This window comes from Pelophylax lessonae (assembly GCF_965119305.1).
Source record: "Pelophylax lessonae genome assembly, chromosome: 1".
Lineage (NCBI taxonomy): Eukaryota > Metazoa > Chordata > Amphibia > Anura > Ranidae > Pelophylax > Pelophylax lessonae.
The window spans coordinates 767,702,693-767,728,011 of record NC_138768.1 but is presented as its reverse complement, the minus strand read 5'-3'; the positions used below and the strand labels follow the sequence as shown (position 1 = coordinate 767,728,011).

At 39.7% G+C, this 25,319-nt stretch overlaps 1 pseudogene across 1 annotated transcript; it reads left to right on the top strand.

Annotated features, from left to right (window-relative positions):
• Positions 1 to 4,098: 4,098 nt before the first annotated feature.
• LOC309549403 lies at positions 4,099 to 5,187 on the top strand (annotated as a pseudogene). The gene is made up of 2 exons: positions 4,099 to 4,329; positions 4,733 to 5,187. The product of its transcript is annotated as an uncharacterized misc_RNA (transcript).
• Positions 5,188 to 25,319: the final 20,132 nt, after the last annotated feature.

Sequence of the window (25,319 nt, the reverse complement as noted above, 5' to 3'; positions counted from 1 at the left end):
GTGATACTAAATTCTTGTTTTTGTTTTTTTTTAAATAAAAAACATATTATACTTATCTGTCCTGTGTAGTGGCTTTGCACAGAGCAGCCCGAATCCTCCTCTTCTTGGGTCCCTATTAATTACTCCTGGACCCTCCCTCCTGTCGAGTGCCCCCACAGCAAGCAACTTGCTATGGGCACCCAAGACAAGCTGCAGTTCCCTGTGTCTATTCAGACAGAGAGCAGCCATTTGGCCCTGTCCCTTCTCTCTCCTGATTGACTGACTTTGATAGACAGCAGTGGGAGTCAAGGGCGCCCCTGCTGTGTCTCAGCCAGTCAGGTGGAAGAGTCCCGGATGGCCAAGGGACTTGTGGACATCGCTGGATAGAGATGGGGCTCAGGTTAGTATAAGGGGGGGGGTAGAGGGGGGCTGTTACACATTTTTCAACTCCTTTAAAGGAGAAATATGGGAATTTTTTTTTTTTGAATCATACTTAGCTAAGTGGATGCAGCATTGGTCCCCCACCAACTCTAAGGCTGAGAGGGCTGAGAACTGAGCATTCAAACGCAAAGCTCACTGGAGGGTTAGGCTGGGGGGGGGGGTGGGAGTGGCTGACTCAGGCTCTCAGCAGCTTGCTAAAATGCTGAGCCCGGTGCCGGTCCAGGCATGTGGATGGATGTTTAACGGACAGGAAGGCCTATGACACTTCAATTACCAGAGAAAATACCTAAAAAGGAAAAAAAATGTTAACAATCATTATGTATAATGTTTATAATATAATTTTTTAAGTATTAAGTATTTGTTATATATGATATAATATTAATTGTTTGAAAATTCAACTGATTTTATTGCAGAAACATAAATAGTTTAGTACTTAAATGTACACATTTAAGAATCTACTGGGTCAAAATGCTAAAACTGTATGTCAAGCACTTTACACAGGATTCAATGTCTACCCTGGCATGTTATATAACAAAGTGTCAAAATCTATCATCTTGTGCTGGATGATCTGTTACATTTGTTGCTTTACCTCTTTTTACAGAATGTTTGCCAGCTTTCACATTTACTTCTATCATTTCAGTTTGCAATAATTCAGAATACTGTATCTGCTGAGGCTACATTTTTCCAATATAATATGTGCTATAACTTTCTTGCTGATAATTTTAAAAGCTTGACGCTTTCCTCTATGTGTTCAAAATAGTTTCCAACATGCATAAATATGAATCAGAGGCAAACACAAGAAGATACTACAAACTTCCCAAAGATATTTTTTCTGTCTGACTATAATTCACATCTCCTATAAAATGTTTCATGGTTTTGTGATTTTATAGGCTGAATGTATTTTATTTAAATTTTAAAATGGGTAACAGTTACTTGCTGCCAATTTTCCTCTGCATAAAGAAAAATAAATAAAAATGCGTATGTCTTACCTTGAAGTGTAGAAGCTGAAATTTTAAACATTCAAACTTTCTATCCATTATAACAAGGTTAAAGCAACTGCTTATACTTCTCCATGGGGTTGATTAAAGAGATTGTTCACTTAGCAAAATACATTTTTACTGAGCAGATTAAATAAGGGAAAGCTGTGTTCACTTGAAACAACCAGTCAAGGGCTAGTAGAAATCCTGTTTTTTTTATTTCTCTTTACCATGATTAGGCATTCAAAGTGAACACCGCTCACTCTTTTTTAACATTCATGAAGGGATCATTTTATTTGCTTTTTTAAAAAAAAAAAAAAAAATTACTTTGCAGTCAAGAACAATCTTTTAGTAAATCAGAGCAACTGGCACTAATTTGGCAAGGAAATTTGACCCAATGGGTTTTCTGTGAACTAGTAAATTAAAGTAAAGTAGACTCTAGAAGATGCTCAGAAGCTGCTGTCAACCATAGAGGGAAGAGCTAGGCTATAAGACAAGAGGTGCCACTGTCACTCAAAAACACGTACCCACCCCATTAGGCATGCAGTCCCTATGTCATTATCAGCAGTTAGTTATATTTTTTATGTAGCATTATTTATTTCAATAAATTCAGGGAACTAGGGGCCAGCAATGGGAATAATGGCATTAAAAGTAAATGGCGTTACGAACGCTGTTACTTTTACGGGTAGTTAGTAATCAAATTGATTACTTCCCCCGCGGTAACGCCGTTCCCATTACTTAAGTGGCGTTACCGCAATTACATCTACCGCCACTAGATGGCAGTAGTGTAACTCCTCCTCACTCCTCTATGACCCTGCCGGCGCTGTCCACGTTACTGGTCAAGAGGAGAGAGAGTTGCGGCCAGCCCAGGACTCACAGCGCGCCAGCCACTGCAGCCAGGCCATACATAATTGAAATATTATTGTATAAAAGATATTTTTATAATACCATCAATATTCTACCAGTCCACCACAGTCAGACAGGCACAGCCACTGGAGTGTCACAACAGGAGGGACAGCAGACAGACAGCCTGGAGGACGGAGCCAGACGCACACCACCAGCCACCACCACCAGCAGCCAGCCAGCAGGTACCAAAAAACAAAAGCAAAAATACTGTTACCACAGTCAGAACTCAGGGCTCCACCAGTGTGCCACGCCACCACCAGCCACCAGCAAGTACCAAAAAAACAAAAAAACAATAAAAAAAATACCACAGTCAGGACTGGACTGGACTGGACAGACTCAGGTCACGTACCACCGTACCACACTGCCAGTACCCCCACCAGTGCCACACCACCAGCCACCACTGCCCACCCCCACAACCACCAGCAGCAGCAGGTACCACTCGAGTAAAAAAAAAAAAAAGCATCACTCAGTCAGGAATCACTCAGGAGGACTCAGGTCAGGTACCGCTGCCAATACCAGTGTACTACCACCACCACGCAGGCAGCCGGTAGCACTCAGAAAATACCCACTAAGGTACCACTCAGCAAATACCACTCGGTACCACTCGGCGAATACCGCTCAGGTACCCACTGCCAGTGCCAGTGTACCACGCAGCCAGCCAGCAAATACTACTCAGGTACCACCAGTGCCACTCAGCAAATACCACTCAGGTACCACCAGTGCCACTTAGCAAATACCACTCAGGTACCGTACCAGTGTACCGTACAGGCGGTACCACTCAGCAAATACTACGCAGGTGCCACTCAGCAAATACCACTCAGGTACCAATCTGGAATCAGTATTCACCACAGTACAGTACAGACAGTGCATATGATATCAAGGGCAAGGCTATAAAAACACTCTTATATGGAAGCCTCGTCATCATCTCCAGCACCTGCATTGAACCATTATTATTATTATTACAAGTCGTTTGAAAGATTTTTTTGTGTCACTGCTGTTCAGTTCACACACAAGCACAGACATAGTCGCACACACCGACAACGACCAGGAGTCAGAGCAATGGCATATACATAGGTAACTTTCACAAACTGGAAGTATAAGCACTACTTTTCCCTCATTGAGGTGAAAGGCAAGAATGTTTATGTAACATGCCATCTATGCACAGGAAATAAGAGTCTCTCCACGTCGGTGGCAAGTAATTTAAATTTAATGAAGCACCTCACATTGTCTCATGCTGCCACAAAATTAGCGGCCAAGACAGCTGATAACGTGAGCTCCGCTATCAAAGGAGGAGATGAAGCCATGACATCAAAGCAACTGAAACTTGATTTTTCACCACAGCAAACTCCGATAACCCAGACAAAATTAAACAAAATAATTTCCAGATATATAGTTGAGGAGATGCTGCCGTTGTTGACAGTTGAGTCGGATTCTTTCCGGACAATCATTGCAAAAATACCTGCAAAACAGGGGGTAGGCCCGCCGTGCAAAAAATACTTTTTCAAGTACATACACTTTGCCGCCACATCAGAGGTGTGCTGCTCACACTTTAAACCTTGTTTCATGTACTTATGTTGACAAGTTGTTACTGTCAAAACCACAAAAAAAAGCGATATACAGAAGCGCTACAGCAAAATGTACAAGCTTATGGAACATGGCTAGTCATTCAACTGTGGCTGCAGAGACGGTGGATGACATCTTTGCAAAGAAACTGATGGTCCCTTGCAGTACAAGATGGAATTCATTTTATGATGCCCTGGCTCGAATCAGTGAGATTCCTAGGGGTGAGCTGAACAACATCTCATCCAAGTTTGGGATGAAAGCCATCACAGAACGAGAACATCACTTCATCAGGGAATACTGTACTGCCATGAGGCCACTTACAGTAGCATTAGACATTTTTCAGGGAGAAGACCACTGTTTCCATGGTACACTCCTACCCACACTGAAGACATTTATTTTCAAGACCTTGGAACTGAAGAGTGGCCTGCAAATCCTAGTTGACCTTCCAGAGGCAGTTGTGATGGTAAGAGCTTTCATTTATTTTTATATCTTTAACCAGTCACCCAAGAATTGCATCTTATTTTATTGATTTCCCCCACACTCCAAAGGCATGCTGGTAGTGGTAGGTTAATTGGCTCCTGTGTCTAAATTGGTCCTAGTATGTGTATGTGTGAATGTTAGAAGAGGCTTCCTTCTGGGATGATAGCCATGCAGACCAATTTGATTCAGTGTGCGGCACATGGTCTGAGCACTGACAGATAGGCTGGCCCCCCACCCCTTCAACCTCTGCGGCAATGCTGGCAGCACTCTTGTCATACGTCTATTTCCAAAGACAACATATGGATATGCTTAAACTGATGGCACTATATATAGGCACCTGAAATAAAATAAATTAAATCATATGTTCTTTGCATTCTTATTTCCAGGCAATAAAAACAAGATTTGCGAGGGTTCTGTCTTGGCTGCTGTGACTCTGCCCAAGTTCAAATTACGGTGGCTTCGAACACAGGTCAGGAAGGACAAGGTCAAAGCAAGTCTGCTTGCGGAGTGCTGGAAACATGTCCTAGGCAAAGCCTAGCAAGCAGGTACCACTACCAGCACATCAACACACCGCAGCCATAGAGGATGAGTTATTTTCCTTTGAGGAGGGATTCAAGTCGCAGATTATTTTAAATCAGGAGCACAAGAGATAGACTCTCTAAACGGATTTGCACTGATAAAGAAGATTTCACTCAGATATAATGCAGCCACTCCATCCAGTCCCCCAGTAGAGAGACTCTTTAGTTTTGGAAAACTTGTTATCACTCCAAAGAGGAATAGGCTCTCTGACCAGAAGTTTGAGAAGCATCTGGTTTTGAGATACAACTGGTTTAATACTTAGGATGGATAGCTTGGATGAATGTTTAGGAGCTAAAGTTGGATTTATCTGGCAAACCATGACAGTGATTTGAATTGAGGCAGAGGGGGCAACAGGTTTTTTTTTGCATTTTTTCATTAAATAATAATAATAATAATAATAATAAAAAACAGTGCAAATTAAAAATATGTAACTGTTATACAAAACAGGTAGTAAAATGTTTCAGTACCTGTTTGTTTACATATATCAGTTTCATATTTTTTATTTGCACTACAAAGAGTGTATATTTTTATTATTATTGTTTATTTTTGGTACATTGTTCAGTGGAAAATACTTGAAGTAGGCTACACAGTATGTCTACCAGTTGTGAAGTTGTGTGACGGTTTTATATTTTTATTTTGCACAACAAAGAGTTTATTCATTATTTTTTTTATTTACTTATTTTTGGTACAGTTATAAGAAGTATAATTTATTTGAGACTTGTCTGTTGGCCAGTTGTGGTCTCAGGTCTGTGCAAATAAATATAAAAATGTCTAAACTATCTATTGTGTTTTATTGTTCCACTATAGTAATCATATTTACAATAATATATTTGAGAGGTGCCTCGTTGTCCCACAGCAACATTAAAATAGTGTAGATTACTGTACAATGTTTTATAATAATAATTGCTTCTATTTAGTGTTCATTTCATTCATTTAACATATTTAATATTGGGAGCATACAAGTTATTTGACATATTTGATTATTTTTATAAAGTAACACAATAGTTACTAGTTACTTTCCACTCATACAAGTTATTTGACATATTTAATTATTTTTTTAAAGTAATGCAATAGTAACTTTCCCTGGTAATTAGTTACTTTTTTTACTGATGTAACTCAATTACTAACTCAGTTACTTTTTGGGAGAAGTAACTAGTAACTATTTACTTTTTTTTTAAGTTACATGCTTGCCCAACACTGTTAGGGGCATTGCTGCTGGGGGAAAACCTATAAGCATAGGCAAAAACAATCTAAATTCTAGTGCTGTGGTACAGAGAAAAGCAAAAGCAAAATAACAAGGATTGACATACAAATTGAAACAAACAATAATATATAGAAAAGTACTTGCAGTGCCACTTAAAGTGGTTATAAAGGCTTCTTTGTGCAGCAGCCCTACCCCCCCCCCCCCTCCCCAATAGTTTCCTGAGCCCCATCGCAATCCACAGTTACAGGCATACATACAAGCACGTGGGGACCATACAAACTACATACAATGAAGTTTCAGCAAAATGGACTAGCCTGCTGCATAATTTTTTCACTTTGATTTTCAGGGTGTCTTTGAATTTAGCCCTCTGTAGGTTGATCATTTTCATTTCTATTAAACCATGTGGCATCCTTTCATTCCTAACACATTTCCCAGTCCATATCAGTATAGCTATTCAGCATTATATTTTTCTCCATTGAGTTCCAATGTGTTTTCAAAGTGTTCTTTAATTTTTTTGAGCAGTATATTGTGCTATCATATCCCCTCTCAAGCATCTTTTCTCCAGAGAGAATATGTTTAGTGCTTGTAGTCTTTCCCCATAACTGAGGTCCTCTAGTCCAGGTATTAGCTTTGTTGCCCTTCTCTGGACTCTCTCCAGTTCCAGCAAATCCCTCCTGTGGACTGGTGACCAGAACTGGATAGCATACTCAAGATGTGGCCAGACCAGAGTCTTGTAGAGTGGCAGAATTATAGTTTTATCTCTGGAGTAGATCCACTTTTCAATGCATGCTAATATTCTGCAGGCAGCTTGGTATTGGATGCAATTGCTGAGCCTGTCGTCTACTAGGACCCCCAGATATTTCTCCATCCTGGATTCCACCAGAGGTTCTCCCTCTAGCAAATCATTTGCATTTGTATTTTTAGTACCCAAATGCATTACTTTACACTTTTAAACATCAAACCTCATTTGCCCATTATTATTTTATGAGGTCCTCCTTAAAGATTTCCACATCCTGTTGTGAAGTTTTTGCCCTGCTTAGCTTTGTATCATCAGCAAACACTCAGATCAAGCTATTTATCCCATCCTCTATATCATTTATAAATTAATTAAACAGAAATGGTCCCAGGACAGATCCTTGGGGGACCCTACTTACCACCCCAGGCCATTTTGAGTGCTCTGTATTTATTACCACCCTTTGGACACAACCCAGTTTTCTATCCAGGTACATACCCTATGGTCCATGCCGACAGACCTCAGTAAACATTTATTGGGAACTGTATCAATGTATATGGTCGGGGGAGGGGGGGGGCAGGCAGCAGAACAATTTGAGTGCAGAATCCTATAGATATAGGCTGTCTGCCCTTTTCCAAATCAGGACCAATGACATTGACAGACATCAAGCCTTAAAGCATCTTCCTCCTCCCCTTCTTCCTCCTTCTATGTGATCATGGAGAGTGCCGCTGAATCATACATGATAAAGAACTAGTGATAAAAGCCCACTTCAACCAGTTGATTGATGGTCCCAAATTAACATATTTATAGACTAATTTCAATCCCCCTTCAGTCCTTGTTAGCTTTTTCCTGTGAGTCTTACTCTTGGAACAAGAGATGAAGGGCAGGCATTAATTAAGCATACAATCCTACAGCCATAGGCTGCCCACCCCAGAGCAAGGTATTAACTCAAAGGATACTAGAACCCGTTAATGATAAGTGCTATACAAACCCACAGCTCTGTCAAAACATCCAGCAATATATACTTACTGCTTGACCATTATTTAATTTTCTTAAACCCAGATGAAGTGAACAGAGGTGCAGTTCCTAAAATGTGTGAGTTTTGTGAACAGTCTGTTATTGGAATATACTTTTATGGACTTAAATATCATGGTATAGCTTTTCAGTTCTAGACTCACCTAAATCGCAGAGCAGCAATCACCAACACCCATCCTGCTATTTCCAGTAAGAACCTCTCCATGTCAGGATTTTGCTGAAAAAAAATGTCCCCAAACCCCCTACATGCCCAGCACCTGTATATCAGCTTGGTACTTCAACTGCTTCCATACCAGCTGGAGAAAACAGCCCCCTTTCTCTAGTTCAGGACCAGGACAGTCCCAGGTATACGCATTTTGCTACCCACCAATTCTTTTGTATTCCTTTTTGTTTTTGTTAATCATATTTATATATATTTTTTTTTTCATAAGGCTGTCCTTGCCCTAATCAAGCAAACAGGTGAAGGGATGGGTAAGACTGTAAATAAAATGCTTGCAAACAATCATACCATAGACTGCCGGGTGTCAAGTGTGTGCCAGTGGTTTGAGATAACCTAATAAGTGCTTGCACTTATCAAGTCAGAGGTGGCCTTCAGTACAGCAAGGATTGGGTATTTGTGACTGAGAAGCTGAGATTTAATAAAACATGGAAGAGAAGAGAGCTATCTGTACCTTCTATCTAAATATTTGGCCCTCTGCTCACTGCTTTATGTCTCTACATTTAGACCTATGTTTTCTTAAAAATGTGGTGCCAGCCCTGAGGTGCAAAGTCTAAGAAGCTACCTTGTATTCACCAGTCAACCCTGCAAGGACTGGTAGACTTTGCTGCTGAATAGCTCCTAGGTTGTGGACATTGAAGGTATTCTGACTGGCATTTTTTTACACTTAAAAAACCTGAAATTGCTGATAAAAAACTGCCTTGTGTTTACACATAAGCAGCTCATGTACTGTCCTGACTCTGATTATTTTATATGCTACATTGTAATTGTTATTGTAGAAAGATATTTACCTTGTTTGTGTCTGCACAGCTTGGACTTTAATGCACTAAACTACCACCTTCTGATGGACAGTTTTTGCTGAAGTGTCTCTGGGACAGTACACTTTTATTCTTAGTTTACCAAAACACCTGCCTTGCACCTAAGCCTTTTCCCTCTTCAATCTGTTCACATAATTGCCTTGCTGATGTTCAATTTTTTCTTAAGTGTCTCTGAGTGGATACATTTGAATTTATACTGTAGCAAAAAAAAAAAAAAAATGCCTTGTTGTTGTTGTGTACACATTTTAGCTTATTCTACCTGGGCATGTTTACGAGCTCATCTTGTGCTGGTCAATTTTGACCAAGCCATGTCTAAGGGCTATGGCTCTGATATTTTTAAAACATTAGGTATATGGGGATATAGCAGGGGGTTTTAGCATACCTGGGGTGAGAATGTGCTATGTTGTGGGTGCCCAGTGTTTTACATATATATTCAAAGGATGCAGTGAGATGATGCAAAAAAGGCAGATTTTTAACAGGCATTAAGAAACAATTGGTTGATTAGCTTAAATCACCCCAAGCTAAAAGTTATAATCAAGAAAGAGAAAAATACCCCTGTTCATAGAAAATGTAGCTAAGATTTTTACAATTGAAGAGCTTGATATCAATCATAAAGGGTATATAAGAAAATGTTCTTCAGCACTATAATTTAAAGAACTCAAGCATAATAAGTTAAATTAGATGTAAACTTAATTACTAAAATCTCATATTAGCTTTAACATGATAATATCACTTAGAAAGCCTTTTTTCATTTTAATGGTTAGCCTTCGTGAAAATAAAATGTAATGATACAGATTAATGATGAGCTGAACTGCCCTGGGTTTGGTTCAAGCAGGGTTCAGTGAATTTCAGAAGTTCGAATGCTGAACCAAAACCTCTTTAAAATCAGGGAATTGTATCTGTCAAATTTAAAATTCCCATTTTTTTGTACTTACAGGCAATGGGGTGTCCAAAAATAGCATGGGGGTGGGCACTGCCCTGGGAACATGTAACATTGCAAAAAAACATTTTTAAAAAATATATGTTAAGCCAGAAACAGTGATTTTCAAATGCTTATAATGAAAAATTAAAAATGTCCAGTTCTATTAACCGCTTGCAAACCGTATACATAATGAATACAGTCGTGAGGCTGCTCCACTGCGACGGATCTTGAACCTAGTTAATCATTATCACTTCTAAAACACAGTAGACAATACTGCAGCTTTAGCAAGATCCTATATCTCTGTTAGCACTGGCAGGTAAATTTTATTTGTAGCACCCTGACAGATAGCTCAGACAATGGCGTAGAGGTCCCTGCTAAGGTCAGGAGTACCCAGGTTGCTGAGGTGGTACAATTACATGATGATTTTCTTATCCAGTGGAGTGCCAGTGCTAGTGCCACGCTACCTTTTGGAGAACTGGTGAGCACCATTGGCCCAGTACATCCTGGTCTTAGACACACCAGCACTGCAGTAACACTTGGTGATGTGGTGAGTCCCATAAGTGCAGTCCAAGCTGATGCGATAGCTAGCACAAGTAGCGTCCTGCAGCCACCAAGAATTACAACACAGGCCGTAGAGCCCATAGTAAACTTCCTGATGTGTTTTCAAATCCTGATTGGCAGCCCACAGATTCTCCAGCACCCTACTTTCCCTATTCACTACCCAATCTTGAATTCTGGTGGAAACCAAAAATGTAACTACTCCCCTTGATTTTTTAGAGTTGTTTTTCACAGATCTGTATCGCTCAATTGTGGACCGAAGCAATTTATATACCAAGCAGTTTATTGCCACCAACCCAAATTAGTTCCTTGCCAAATCATTTGAATGGAAACGTATCACGGTTTCCGAATGTCAAATTTTTTGGGGGCCTCATCCTTAACATGGGCATTACTAAAAAGAATAAGTTGTGGTCATAATGACCCACAGACCCAAGTCATTATATGCCAATGTTCTCAGCAGCCATGACCGGGCATAGATGTGAGAGTATAATGCTTTTCATGCATTTCCACCTCAATGAACTCTGTCGTCCATCGGGTGATCCTGGATATAATTGGCTCCACAAAATTCGGCCCCTCTTAAATCATTTTAACTAGAAATTTGCAGACTTGTAAATGCCCCAACAAAATGTCTGCGTAGGGGAGTCCCTCGTTAATTTTTCTGGCTTCCGTGCTCTCAAACAGTTTCTCCCCAGGAAGGGTGGCAGATATAGGCTCAAAACGTATAAGCTCTGTGAGAGGGCAACAGACTACACATGTGATTTTCAGAATTATGAGGGAAAAAATAGTCATGTGGAGCCCCCCAGATGCCCAGATGACATAGGGAGCAGTGGCAAGATTGCTGGGGACCTGGTGTCACCCTTATTCCAAAAGGGGTACCGCTTATACAGTATGTGGACAATTTTTATACAAGCGTGTCACTTTTTATACATCTTTTTTAATTTGGAATTTACTCATGTGGCACCATGTGACCTAATCATCAGGGCTTCCCCCAATGGCTTATAAACACCCGACTTAGAAGGGGGGGAGAAAACCTGCTTGAGAACTAATGAATTGTTCGCAGTGAAGTAGAAGGACAAACAGGATGTTTCATGCAGATACAAAAATGCAATGGTGACTGGCATAGGCACACTCTAATCACCCTTTGTGGTGAAGATTCCCTCTCTTTAGATCCCTAATATTTCACCAAAGACCCCTAATGCAGTTCCTAAAAAAAATTAAATTATAAAAAAATGTAAAAAATATAAAAAATAAATAAATAAAAAACTACTGACACTGTGCACTGCCCTACTGACACCAATCTCTGCCCTTCTGACACTGTCCATTGCTCTGCTGACACTGTCAGTTTATACACATGCACAAAGACAAATATGTTTGAGTTTTGGGCTGCACACCCTAATACAATAGGCTGTGCACACCTATGGTGACTGGTGTTGTTAAGAAGCCCCACTGTGTTCACAAGTACAACCCTAACATTTGAGGGGTAAACGTCAACGATCAGATGATGAAGCCTTACTTAGTTTCACATAAAGCCAGACACTGGTACAAGAAAGTGTCTGTATATGTATTTCAATTGGCCATGTTCAACAATTTTGTACTACAAAAAGAGTCAGGAAGAAGTGGATCTTTCCTAAAATTTCAGGAATAGATCCTCATAGCCCTTTTGTATTCAGAAGGGGGGTTTGGCCCAATCCCCAAATCCAGATGCAGTTAGCTACCTGCATAAGAGGCAATTTTCAGATGTCCTCCCTGGTACCCTGACTCAAAAAAGATGTAGTATCTGTAGTAGATGCAGATTTAGGCATGACACCCATTATTTCTGTCCCTCCTGTCTAGACCAACCTGTTATCTGCCTCAAAGACTGTTCCGTCACTACCATACACTAGTGGAGTATTAGTATAGAGTACAGCACGGCACAGTCTAGGGCACACATTCACACAGGGTCTTGAAAGATGTTAGAACGTCAGGAAACTGGCTATCACATTTTGAGAGACCCTAGCTTTAAAATTTGTTTCTACAGTTACAGGAAATTTACAAAAAAAGTTAAAAAAGTAAAAAAAAAAAAAAACACATAAAAAAAAAGAGCACTGTCATAGCCATAATTAGAGAAAGTAATTATGACTCTATCCAATTAAAGCTCATTGTTCTTAGTCCCACCCCACACTATAAAAATGTTCTCCCCATAGCGGCCATTTGCAGTGTGATATTGGCGTGGAGAGAGATAGAACAGGGCTCTGTTCAGTGCTACTAGCGAGTTAGTGTGCTATTGTGATTCTTTTGTCAGTGTACAAGATCAATTTAGTGTGAATCTAGAGATATTGCAGTGTGAGTGTAGTCTGACCATTCATTTTTACTTTAGTGTCAGTTTATTTTGTCAGAGCAGGTTTAAGGAGGAGCGTTTTTTAGTCCTCGGTGCCCAGGACTGTCAGTTTCCACATCCTATTGGCATCATATGATGGGAGAATATCTTGGGACGAAAGGAGCTTTCCAGTTAACGATGTACTGGGTTACTGGGTCATGAAAATAGACCATTGGCCAGAACTTGCCCAGTATGGTTCAGCCCCCCCTTTCCTCATTGGCTAACTGAGTTTGTTTGACAGCAGCCAATGGTGCTGCTGCTGCTGTGTCTCAGCCAATCAGAAGGGAGAGTCCTGGACAACCGAGGCATTCGTGAACAGTGCATTATGATAAAAAAACCTTCTGCATTTACAACCACTTTGAGGCTACATCTAGAATACCATTATAAAAAAGAATGTGGACATATTCAAAAGTGGCAAACTAAAACAAACGAAAATGCAGGTTGCAAGAACGGTGGGTTTGTATACACTTCTATTACTTCTAATACACATTTATTACAGGTATGCCTTTTCTTGGAAAATCTAGTATAGTGATAGGGTCACATTGAGGCTAGGAATTACTGTGTATGTTAATACAGAGGCAAGGAAAATACAAAATTAACCAACTGAACAGGGAGAGGAAGGGTAAATATTGTAAAGCAAAAAAAAAAACAAAATTGCCCATACCCACATTCCAAGTATCTTTTAATCATGCCCTCCTGATCATGATAATGCACCTAGAATTGGGAGATCTTATTTTTTGCTTTAATGTTTTGGAATCCACATTTATAATACTAAAAAATGAGATGGTAAAGCCTCATTCACACCTATCTGTACACCCTTGCAAAGGGCCGTCTTTGCCTAAACAGGATGCACAGGTGTTCCATGCATTAATCTGCAGGCAGTCCCATTCATGTCTCTTGGGATGAAGTGGCTGCATTGACACAACCACTGGTCCCAATTAAACAGCTGTGCAAATGTGGGTGTGTGTGTGCCCCGAATGCAGACAGTGTGTGTTAGGAAACAAGTACTTGCATTGCTGTCAAATTGGGATCAGCAGCTGTATTCCAATAAATATCAATGGGACTGGCTGCACAGCCTTTTTCAAGGGTGAATAGATAGGTATACTCATGCAAATGAGGTCTAATAATTTGATTTTGAAAATTGATTCAAATTTCTACATGAACTCAAGAAGGAATCCCTCCTTTATATAGTGTGGCGGAACTGGCAACACTTTGATAGGGTTGTTGTCTTCTACTCAATCAACATTTATCGGTTAATAGAAAATAATCACCTGTGTTAAAACCAGCAATCAATCTCTAAAACAAAAAAGAAAAAACATATAGTGAAGTATGTTTCACTCCAAAAATGCTCAAAATACCATTAAATGTGCTCACATTACATAAGTGTGCTACAACACCCTTTTGGCCTGCTCAAATGACCCCTTTGTATGTACTCTTACCTCCTACTTATAAAATTTAAGCCCCGTAAACACGCTACGAAACCGATTGTCTGTCTTTTGTCGAGAGTGCGTGTCCATGATGTTGGAATGTGTTCTAGACTGCCAGAATTTTGTCGTCCGACAATGTACGTACTACGTTATAAAAGAGGAAGTCATTTTGTGGACGTGACCCTTCTGGGCATCTTTCGCTGATTTCGGTAGCATTTGTTTGGTAAACAACATTTCGCTATAATCCGAGACATCGTTTGAGGATCAAATATGATGACCGATGATGCTACTTTTGCTGTTGTTGGGCTGGGAGTAATTACTCTAAGCCGAGTTCTTGGCAAGAAAAAGCAAAAGAGGACCTCCTGGTCAAAAAATTGGTTGCTCAACTGTGAGCAATTTTCCCACATGTCCTTGCTGCGTGAGCTACAAGAAAATAATCCTGATGACTTCAGGAATTATCTGAGGATGACGGATCCCTGTTTTAACCGTCTTCTCGCCTTGGTGTCCCCCTATATTCGTAAGCAGGATACATGTATGCGGGTTGCAATTACTCCTGAGTAAAGGCTAATTGCAACATTGAGGTATCTTGCAACAGGGAGAAGCCTGCAGGATCTCAAGTTTACCACAGGTATCTCCCCCCAAGCTCTTGGAGTCATCATCCCTGAGACGTGCTCTGCTATCATTAAAGTGTTGCAGAAGGACTATATCAAGGTATGTTTATTGTTTTTCAATTACATTCTATGCGTTTGTCATGTCAACATAATTTTGTTTATTTTTGATGTACATCAAATTACATATTTAATTATTTTGTAATTGCCCTCTGGCCTCATGCACATTGTTCTAATGCTCTTTTTTGCTTTAATAATTTTTACAATTAGCCAGTAACCACCCCAGCATCCTCTCCTATGTGTCCATCAATGCATAGCCTGTTAACAGTATTTTTTACTGAATCCAGAATCCATTCTCCTTTTTTTTTTTGAGTATGTTTATTTTCATCTGTAAAAACATCCAGTGTGCACAAGGCCTTAATAATGTGTAAAAGCATAGTTCTACCCACCCATGCTAAATATAAAAGTCAGCATATACAAATACTGTAGCTGGTGACTTAGAATATTATGACATTAGGAGGCGAGTATTAAATGGATGTAGATGTTCAAAAAAAATGCTACAAATTCCCTTCATTTTGTTCTTATCTTTTTGTTGCATAATCATTTGTGTGCCAAATGTGTGTGTAATAATGTGATGTGCACAAGCACTCATTTTATTTATTTATTTTTTCCTACAGTTTCCGACCAACCCAGAGCAGTGGCAGGAAGTTGCTGCCCAGTTTCAGGAGCAATGGAATTTTCCAAACTGTGGGGGTGCTATCGATGGCAAGCATGTTCGCATCGTCCCACCACCTAACTTTGGCTCTTATTATTTTAATTATAAGGGTTTTTTCAGCATAGTAATGCTTGCCATAGTCAATGCAAACTATGAGTTTATTTTTTTGGACATTGGGAAGAATGGGCGAAACTCTGTTGGCGGAATCATCGATCAAACAGAGTTTGCTCGGCATCTACAAAATGGCACTCTAAACTTGTCTTCCTCTGACCAAACTATTGAGGGCCTTCATTTTGTATTTGTGGCAAATGAAGCCTTTGCTCTTGGGGAACATCTGCTCAAGCCATTTCCTCTGAGCAACCTCACCCCAGAGCAAAGGATTTTTAATTATCGTCTATCCCATGCCAAAAGGGTGGTTGAGAATGCGTATGGAATAATGTCCAATCGTTTAGACTGTTTCTGACCTCTATTAATCTGGCATTATAAAAGATCAATCACAGTGTCCTCTGCTGCTGCATCCTTCATATTTTTTTGCGCAGGCATGCAGAAAGATATGTCACCTCTCTGCCAATTGACAGTGACCCTGCCGTGCCAGGGCCTAGTGTAGAGGCTGAAGGACGTGGGGCTGTTGATCCTATGATGCCCATTGAAGTAGCCCGTTCTGGCTTGGCCTCCAGAAGTGCCCGGGATTTGCATCAAAAATATCTTGAATATTTTGTGGGGAGAGGGGCCGTTTCTTGGCAGCAATTCCTGCCCGATACAGTTTAATTTGTATATATTTTTGCAGTGTTGAGAAATTAAAAAATGTATAATTTATGTAGGAGGGTGTTTCTTTTTATTTTTGGTAAATCCCAAAAGCAACATGTTTTTGGTTCAGCATGTGTTTTATATGTGTGACTTTTTGAGGGTTAATACATGGATCAGTGTGTTAATCTACTGTTGTCTCTCCCCTGCTGTTAAAATTATATTTTTTAACATGTGTGTTTGGTTTACCACTTGCTCCAATAGTGAAATTAGACCTTCATTGATCCACGAGGTCACTATATCTTATTGATTTTTAACCACCACATGTTTCAGTAAACATAATCTAAATTTTAGAAGATTCGCGTGCATTTGGGTACATATGTCAAGTATCTTGATTCATATTTTTATCATACAATTTAATATGCAAAATATGACATCGCCAAGCTCAGGGGCATTGCTAGGTGGGCAAAAGACCAGGGGCTTCAGCCCACAAGGTAAATTAGATAACCCCGCTCACATTGTAAAGTAGGTCCTGCCCAAGGTCCACCCAATGTCTCCTTACATTGGTGGTCAGTGGGCAGAATGCCCCCATACATTGTTGGCATTTTTGTTATTTTGGGTTCATTTCTGACATCCTTCTCACTGACCACCAATGTAAGGAGATGTCAGTCTTATGTGAAAGCGCTCAGTGTAGAGATATAAGTGTTAAATATAGGTAATCTAAAGGTAAATGAACAAACAAAGCTGAGATTCACTATATATAACACTGATCTCAGTACACTGAGTGCTAGTACCTATAACACTGACATCTCAAATCCAACGAGTGCTATTCCTTAAATATAACATTGATATGTGCCACTCAGTCTACAGATATCATTGTGCACTCAGTTAACTAATGAATATCACTTGTTAGATGGGCACTGGGCAAGAAGGAACACTCATTATGCCAGGCTGGTAATTATACACACAAACTAAACTGCTGTAATTACCAAAAAAAATGTAAACAGGGCAGCCATCATAAATTTAGAGGCTCCTTACACAGCTTTAGGCCTGCCCCCGGGCCTGACCACTACCATTCCCCCAAATATGGCCACTATGTGGGCATTTAAAATGCCATTTTTGATCACTATCCCCCCATCTCTACCCCCCACCTGCACCCTCTTTAACTGCGTTGGCCAGGAGTGTACTCATGTTACAACTGCACTGCAGGAATTATTCACACTGTCACACAGGTGTACCGCCTGGCAAGTGTGACCTATTCAAGTGAATGGGGCCAGTCTTCAAGCCCCCTGCAACAGTGTGCAATGCATGCTCATGTGGGGTCCAAGAGGTTAAAGCAGGTAGTGGTGAGGTGATAAACGCCTCCTCACCACTTCCTTTACCCCCTTGGTTGCTGTACTGCTCAAGGTTGCAGAGCGCCCGCTCTTCACTTGAATGGGGCACACTTGGCAGATGCTACACCTGTTAAGTGTGACAGGGTGAATAATTCCTGCTGAGGCATGTGTACACCCTTGGCCACTGCAGTTAAAGGGGGTGTGTTTTCTGGAGCATAACCAACAATTGGAACTACAGTAAATCGTGAGGATTGGTAGACAAGGGGCAGTAAGTTGGGTGGTCTTGAGAGAGCGGTGATTGGCACTGCCAACCCACAGGCACCCCATAAAGGGAGCACACTGTGTTTTCACACAGTTTAAAAGCCATTAATCTCCAAATGATATACCAAATCTCCCACAGTCTTTTGGGCTTTTTTGGGTTCTTAAACAATGTTTTTGGAAAAAATAGTCAAGCTTTTAGCTGGCCTGTTTTTAACTGTCGCCCTGACGTTATTGGAGCTTAATGAATTTGACAATAGGCATTATTTTCCACCGGTGGGACAGTGAATTCCGTTTTCAGACGTTGAAATTCGCAATAGCAGCAAAATGCTGGCGAAAGCGAATTAGTGGTAGAGTGAATTAGGCCCTTAGTATCAATAGATAATAATAATAATAATAATAATAATAATAATAATAATCAGATACCAAAACATTTGCATTCTCTAGTAGAAATGTGGAAAAAGCAAACATATGATTTGCTTGATCTTTCAACTTCATAGTGCTTCATAAATTAAGATATCATACATTAAGATATAGGATTCATAATACATATAGATTTATCTATTGCATTTTGTTGTTAGTCTTATTGTAATAACTAGCAATGCTGTTGTTATTATTATCATTATTATTATTACTTGAAAAAACTCATTAAATTAGTGACAAAAATTGTTGCATTGCTTTAAAAAATGATTTATTAAATAATGTAATGAGAACTGCAAACCCCCCAGGGAGGTTACCTGATTATTTGTTGTCTATTAGACAGAGCAATGCATTTGATAGCATGCCAAAGTTAGACTTTCTCTTGAATGAAACTCGGAAAAAAATCAGTATGCTAGACAGCCTCTGAAGATTTACTGATGTTGGAGGTATAGCAAAAAAGAGATTCCATAGAAAGATCAATATTTCAATCACAGCATGAACAGCTGAAGCCAGATATGTCCACAGAATTTGTGAAGAAAGATGCAGGAAAAATACTTTTTTCGGATATCTGGAGAAAAAAGGGAAAAAAAAAGATCAGTTACAATATATGAAAAAGTGACACAGATATTCAATGACAAGTAAGTGATTACCTGCTGGGAACAACAGCGCAGAAATGAAGTTCAGATCTGGGGGCTTGAAGAAGCTGTTGTGAGTATCACAACAAGATATTTCCTAGCAAAATGAACCTCTGGACATCTCTCTTCCCATTCTATATTGTTGATTTATGACTTCACATATACAGAAATCTATAATCCCACCAATGGATACATTTCTTTTCTGCCATAGGGGAAATATACTACAACTAAGCCCTTGTCTTAAATACTTTGATCTTTGCAAAGAAAAGTACATTTACTTGAAGTAAATTAAAGTACACCTGTCATTTTGTAGCAGGTAATATGCTGTAAAGGAGAGGACTAGGAAAGTTGCCACTACATGAGTTTAAAGAAGTATCTTGAGTCATGACATTTTAACTACTCTTCTACTCCTTAACCTCATTAGCGGTATTCCCGAGTGTGGCTTGGGGTGAAATTTCAGAGCCATTAGCGGTAACCCCGAGCCAGACTCGGGGTAACGCTAGGGAGATCGCTGGATCCTGTAAGAAAGGGTACTTGTCCTCAGGATCCAGCAATGTATCCCGGCAGTGTGCAGCGGCCGGATCTTCTGCCCGATGCTCTGTGCCCCGGCTTCCGTCTCCTGCGACGTGACGCTCGCAGGGGGTTGGAACCGGTGGCAAATTCAAATAGTAAAACACACTGATTCACATTTGTTTGCCCCAGTGCCCTTTCCTGCAGTTTTACTGTACTTTTAATGTGTATATACACATATATATATATATATATATATATATATATATATATATACACACACACATATATATATATATATATAATTTATGTATACGTGTATATATATATATATATATACATACACATACTTTAACTTTTTTATAGTTATTTATTATATTATAATTTATGATTTTGTGTTTCAAACTTTATCATACCCGAGATGTTATAAAGAAGAACACACAGTAAAAAAAAAAAATAATAATCATATGTAAATAGTTAGTTTCGGCTGCTCGTTCTTAAGAATTACACGCAAAATAATGGTACCACTTTCAGCACCTAAAATTGGAAACAATCATAGCGCCAGGGAGGTTAATGTAAAAATACTCATCTCTGATTGTTTAAATGAATGCTGTATGAATGTGCTGTAAATCCACTTTGTTTTTCTCTCATGCATGCTTGTGAGCTCCTTCCCTGCCAGGAGCCCAATTAGTGGGCATCCCTATTGGTAAGCTCAAGCAGACCTCTGGCTTTTCCTACACCCTCTGCTATGACTGACTGTGCATTTTGGGCAAATCTTTGGTTATTACAACCTAAATGCATGAAGAAGTTTTTATATACAGTAAACAAATGTCACTCAAAATAATGGTCCACTTTTATTCAGGTCAATTACTTATGATGTTGTCATGAAAAGCCCTTTGATACAGTTGCTGCTGTGTTTTAGGGCTAACACCAATGGATATGGATTCAGTTTGCATGATATTAACCAAACTGCTCCTAAGTTCTGAATGTTAATCAAAATCCCCTTGAAGTCAATGGGACTCTAATCTATAAAAAAAAAAAAATTCAAGACAAGGGTTTGTCAAACAAAGGGCATATGGAAGTGACCACTGTCCTAAAAGTTATTGCACCAATGCAAAAAAAATTGTTAACATTATAACATTAAAAAAAAAACATTTAAATTGCCTAAAAATACAATTTCTCAGCCACTTTGTTATGTTTGTAAACAAAGCAGCTCTGGATTCCCCTATTCTAAACCATACCCTTATTCCGGATGATGATAATATTAATGAGGCACCCCCTTAAAAAAAAAAAACATGGGTTCTGCCCCCAAATTACATGCTAGATATTGAATTTCATCAGGGCCCTATTCAAGAAAAAAAAAAACTGTGGATTCCACCATTCCAGATGTTCTGACTCTGCTATGGAATTTAGGTGAGTGTCCCATGCAAAAAACAAGAAAAAAAATGTGGGTCCCCTCCAAAATCTACACCAGACCCTTATATGAGCATGAAACCTTTCTGGCCAGGAAAGGGGGGAGGGGGGAAACAAGTAGGTACCCCCTTTGTCAGGGCATTTTTCTTCAATATGGGGAGGGCACTATTTCATTTTTATGAGGAAAACTGCCTTTTTGCCATGACCCTGGACCAGTGGTTGTAAATCGGATGCTGTGTGCTACATGTGTTTGCAGTCCACATCACACAATACTACAAAACATAAGACATCAGTCTGAACTCCCTGTGACCGTCCCCGGTACTCAAAGCTTCCCTTGTCCGGTAACAGAGAGATACCAGATCCCGCAGCCTATCCAGTCACTAGTCAGGACACAGTGTAGGGTGGTGAAAAACATTAAAACTGTTTATTAAAAAAATCTGAGAATTTAAATACCACACAGCATCAGATAAAAGCTTGATTACATTATCGTATGCAAAGAAAACTATATGCAGGAATATAAATTACATAACAAAGGAACAACCAACATATACTAGATACTAATCCACATCTAGCAAATAATAGCTGACAGTGATATAATTACCATGAGATAATTAACTAGGCACTTAAACCAGCCTAGGTGACCAGACCATTCAGCACCTACAACCCTGAATACAAAGTACTATACAATACACATTATTGCAAGTATAAATTACATAGATGAGAAGACAAACAGAACCAATAGGGGATTAAATTATCAATGGGAGGAAGACACTTATAAGCCACACTATGGGAGAGACCTACTTGCAATAAACACATTATGGCAGATGACCACATGATTACATTAACATCTATAGTCATTGCTGGTTTGAGGCACAGAGGCCCCAAATATGTATATGGAACCTCCAGTTCCCAGAGTCTGTGTGTTTTGGGGAGATATGGACTTGAATCCAAACAGGACCACTCCAAGGGTCCCCCAGGCACTCACCTCCCAATGAGTAGTGTTCCCTTAAAAAGCCAGGGCCCATAATTAGTAGGCAAGAGGCCACCCTGCAGTCCCCTTCAAAAGCCCCTGTCCTGTCTGGGTCTCTCACACTCCCCTTCTATACTCCTTACTACATGAATGGATATACTAGCACACAGCATCCCCTAATCAAAAGTAAAATGGCAAATCAGTTCTGCTCACCACCAACATACAACACTGCATTCGCACATAGAGAGCAAAATGTCAACGTATAGTATACTGTTGGCTGCAGTACCTGAGTCCTAGGAGTCCGTGGTCACAGAAGGCTGGCTCTACAGTGATTACCAAATCTATAGATTATGGGATTTTATATTTTTCTGATATGATTTGGTAAATGAGAGTTCTTACCCAGAAGTGAAAGCTTCAACACAACAATAGAAATGTATTGGTAAATGAAGGTGTTAGGCCAACAAAAAACAATGTATCTAGTTACAGAAAAGAAACATTATTAAGAGAGCTCTAACATATTACTAAATACAAACAATGAGAAAGAAAATACATAAAACAAACATTTAGATTTAAGTGCAAGGGATATATTCTATAATTACCATGAAACCGTGCATGAGGATCCAATTCTGGTAAATGGTGTTCCAAAGACTTCTCCCCCCCCTCCCCCCACTCCATCTAGTGTGTGTATTGTTATAGGCCTATCCTTCATTGGTTTGCATGGAGTGGCTCTGCTTGGTGGGCATCTCTATTCTCTCTATTCAAATATTACTCATCCCTTTTAAGACTGGCTTATTCCCATTCCCCTGTCTTTAACATAAGTCAGCCCTCTTTATTGCAAATCCTTACAACAAACTTTTTTTTTTGCAGGGAAAATTAAGTTTAAAAGTTCATGACCTTTTTCAGGAAGATGAAGTATTCCTTCCTTCCTGGCTTCCTTCATTGCATAGCTACTGTACATGAGGGATCCTTTTAAAACAATGAGGTTTGGGTCCCATTGTTCAGAGAAACAAACTCAGGCACCAAACCATCTGTGAAAAGCCTTCTCACATGCAGTAGTGATTATTAGAACATTCCCCCTAGTAGCATAAACCATCCTCAACTATCTGAAGAACAGCGACTTATGATAAGACATACCCACACTGACACAACTCTATCCTAAATAAACTGCCTGGCCAAAAAAAAGTCACCACCTGGATTTACCTAAGCAACTAAATAAACTAAGCATGCCGTAACTATCCTATTGGATAGTTAGGGCATGTGTACAAAGAATGAGATCAGCTGACTACCTGAATATACTGAATGACAAGGTTATTTAATTAATGGATTTTTTCTTCCCTGATGGCACGGGCATATTCCAAGATGACAATGCCAGGATTCATCGGGCTCAAATTGTGAAAGATTGGTTCAGGGAGCATGAGACATAATTTTCACACATGGAATGGCTACCACAGAGTCCAGAACTAAACCCCACTGAAAATCTTAGGGATGTGCTGGAGAAAGCTGTGCGCAGTGGTCCAACTTTCCCATCATCAATACAAGATCTTGGTGAAAAATTAATGCAACACTAGATGGAAATAAATCTTGTGACATTGCAGCTTATCTAAACAATGCGACAGCGAATGCGTGTCATAATCAAAGCCAACAAAATATTAGAGTGTGTGACCTTTTTTTTGGGGCAACTTATTTTTTTTTGGCCAGGCAGTATATATTCAAAATTACAATGTTATTTACAGCTATTAGTAGAGATTTCACATAAGCTCATTATCTAACAACAGTAGCTTGTTTTCATCAAGATGAAACTTACTCCATGATAATTGAGTGCACCACAATAGTACACCTCAGCAATCATTGGCAAAACACCATAGGCAAAAGCAGCGGGGGCAGATTATGGTGAGGCTGGAAGTCTGCTTCAAATAGATTTTATCCAGAAGTAGCATTTACAAGGGTTCTTGAGAAGAAGATAACACTTTTCATAAACACAGAACTATAGGAGGGAGTTAGCTTTTTTTTGTAGAACGCTCCTATATAGTAAGTTTAAACGTGATAAATATACATGTGAAAATAAAACAAACAAATTCAACCCTTTGAAAATTAGTACTGATTCAGCACTTTAAGCATCCATCACTGCACACTGACTTCTTCTGTATGGTATGACCTTGAATTTTAATATAAAGACAAATAGAAAAAGCTTTTACATTTGTGAATGTTTATTGTAATTTACTTCTAGGGCTTTTACATATTTTACAGTTTGATTCTAGCTTGACACCCAGCTCATAACATATACTAAACAAAATTCAAAGAGATGTTGTAAATCATTTCCATGAAAGCCTACTGTCTAAATGCCGACACAAGTGAAACAAAACTTACTGAGATGGAAAAATTGGTTTGTGTTTTTGAGTTTATTGAAAGCTTGATTTTGTATTAATTTATCCTGTAACTGGTAGCAGAAAAATACCATAAGGTTCACATTTTAAAGGACTACTCGATTATTCATCAGCTTATATGCAGGGATGCTCAGCATAGGTGCAAGGTTTTGTGGGAGATGTGAACTCAATAAACAGTAACAAAGACAAATTAACCCTTTCGTGATCAGAGGTCACTGATGCTTAAATGTTCAGACCAACATGTTTACCTAGATAATAAATTCTTAATTTAATACATATAAAACCCGGTACACACAATCAGATTATTGTACAAAAAATACCGCTTTCAAACTGATCCCTCAATTATCTGATCGTTAGTACACAGGTTTCGTCTGAAATTTTCTGAAGGGACAAACACAAAATATTTTCTTGTACAATACTAGATCGTACGATTTTTGTTTAATCAATACAGTTTTCATCCGGAAATACAATACAAATATATTAAATTACTCCTGAATTTGTATTCTTTCTTACCATAATGTTCGCACATTAGTAACCTGTTTGTTTTGAATGTGGAGACTAGCATGCAAAAAAAAACGAATGATCATTTGTCCGATAATCTCATTGTGTGTACTAGGTTTAAGGCTGTTGGGTACAGTGTTTAACAAATACCCTGCTCAAGATTATAGGCTTACAAATTACATAGCTACATAGTAGTTAAAGTTGAATAAAGACAATAGTCCATCCAGTTCAGCCTGTGTAGGTGTGTGTGTGTATCAGTCAGGCCTGGACTATCCATAGGGCAGGAATTTGCCCGGTGGGCGGGGGCCACCCACTCCGTGGCCGGTTGATGATCAGGCCGCACAGTAGGAGGTAAGCGATGACCGTGGCCTGGACAGGGTTAACACAGGCCGCGGCCGCCCCTTACCTACTGCTGTGCGGACATGCCTGTGCCTCCTCCGGCTGCAGGGCTGAGCTGTGTATCTCTCACACAGCTCAGCCTCAGAGCCGCCGCTGACAGTTCCCCTCCTCCTCTCTGCAGGGACATGAGCGGAGAGAGAGCAGGTTCCTCCTGCTCCTCTCCTCCTGGGTCTGCCCTGCCCACCCCCCCCCCCCGGGGATGTGTGGGCAGGAAGTTTAAACCCAGAGGAGAA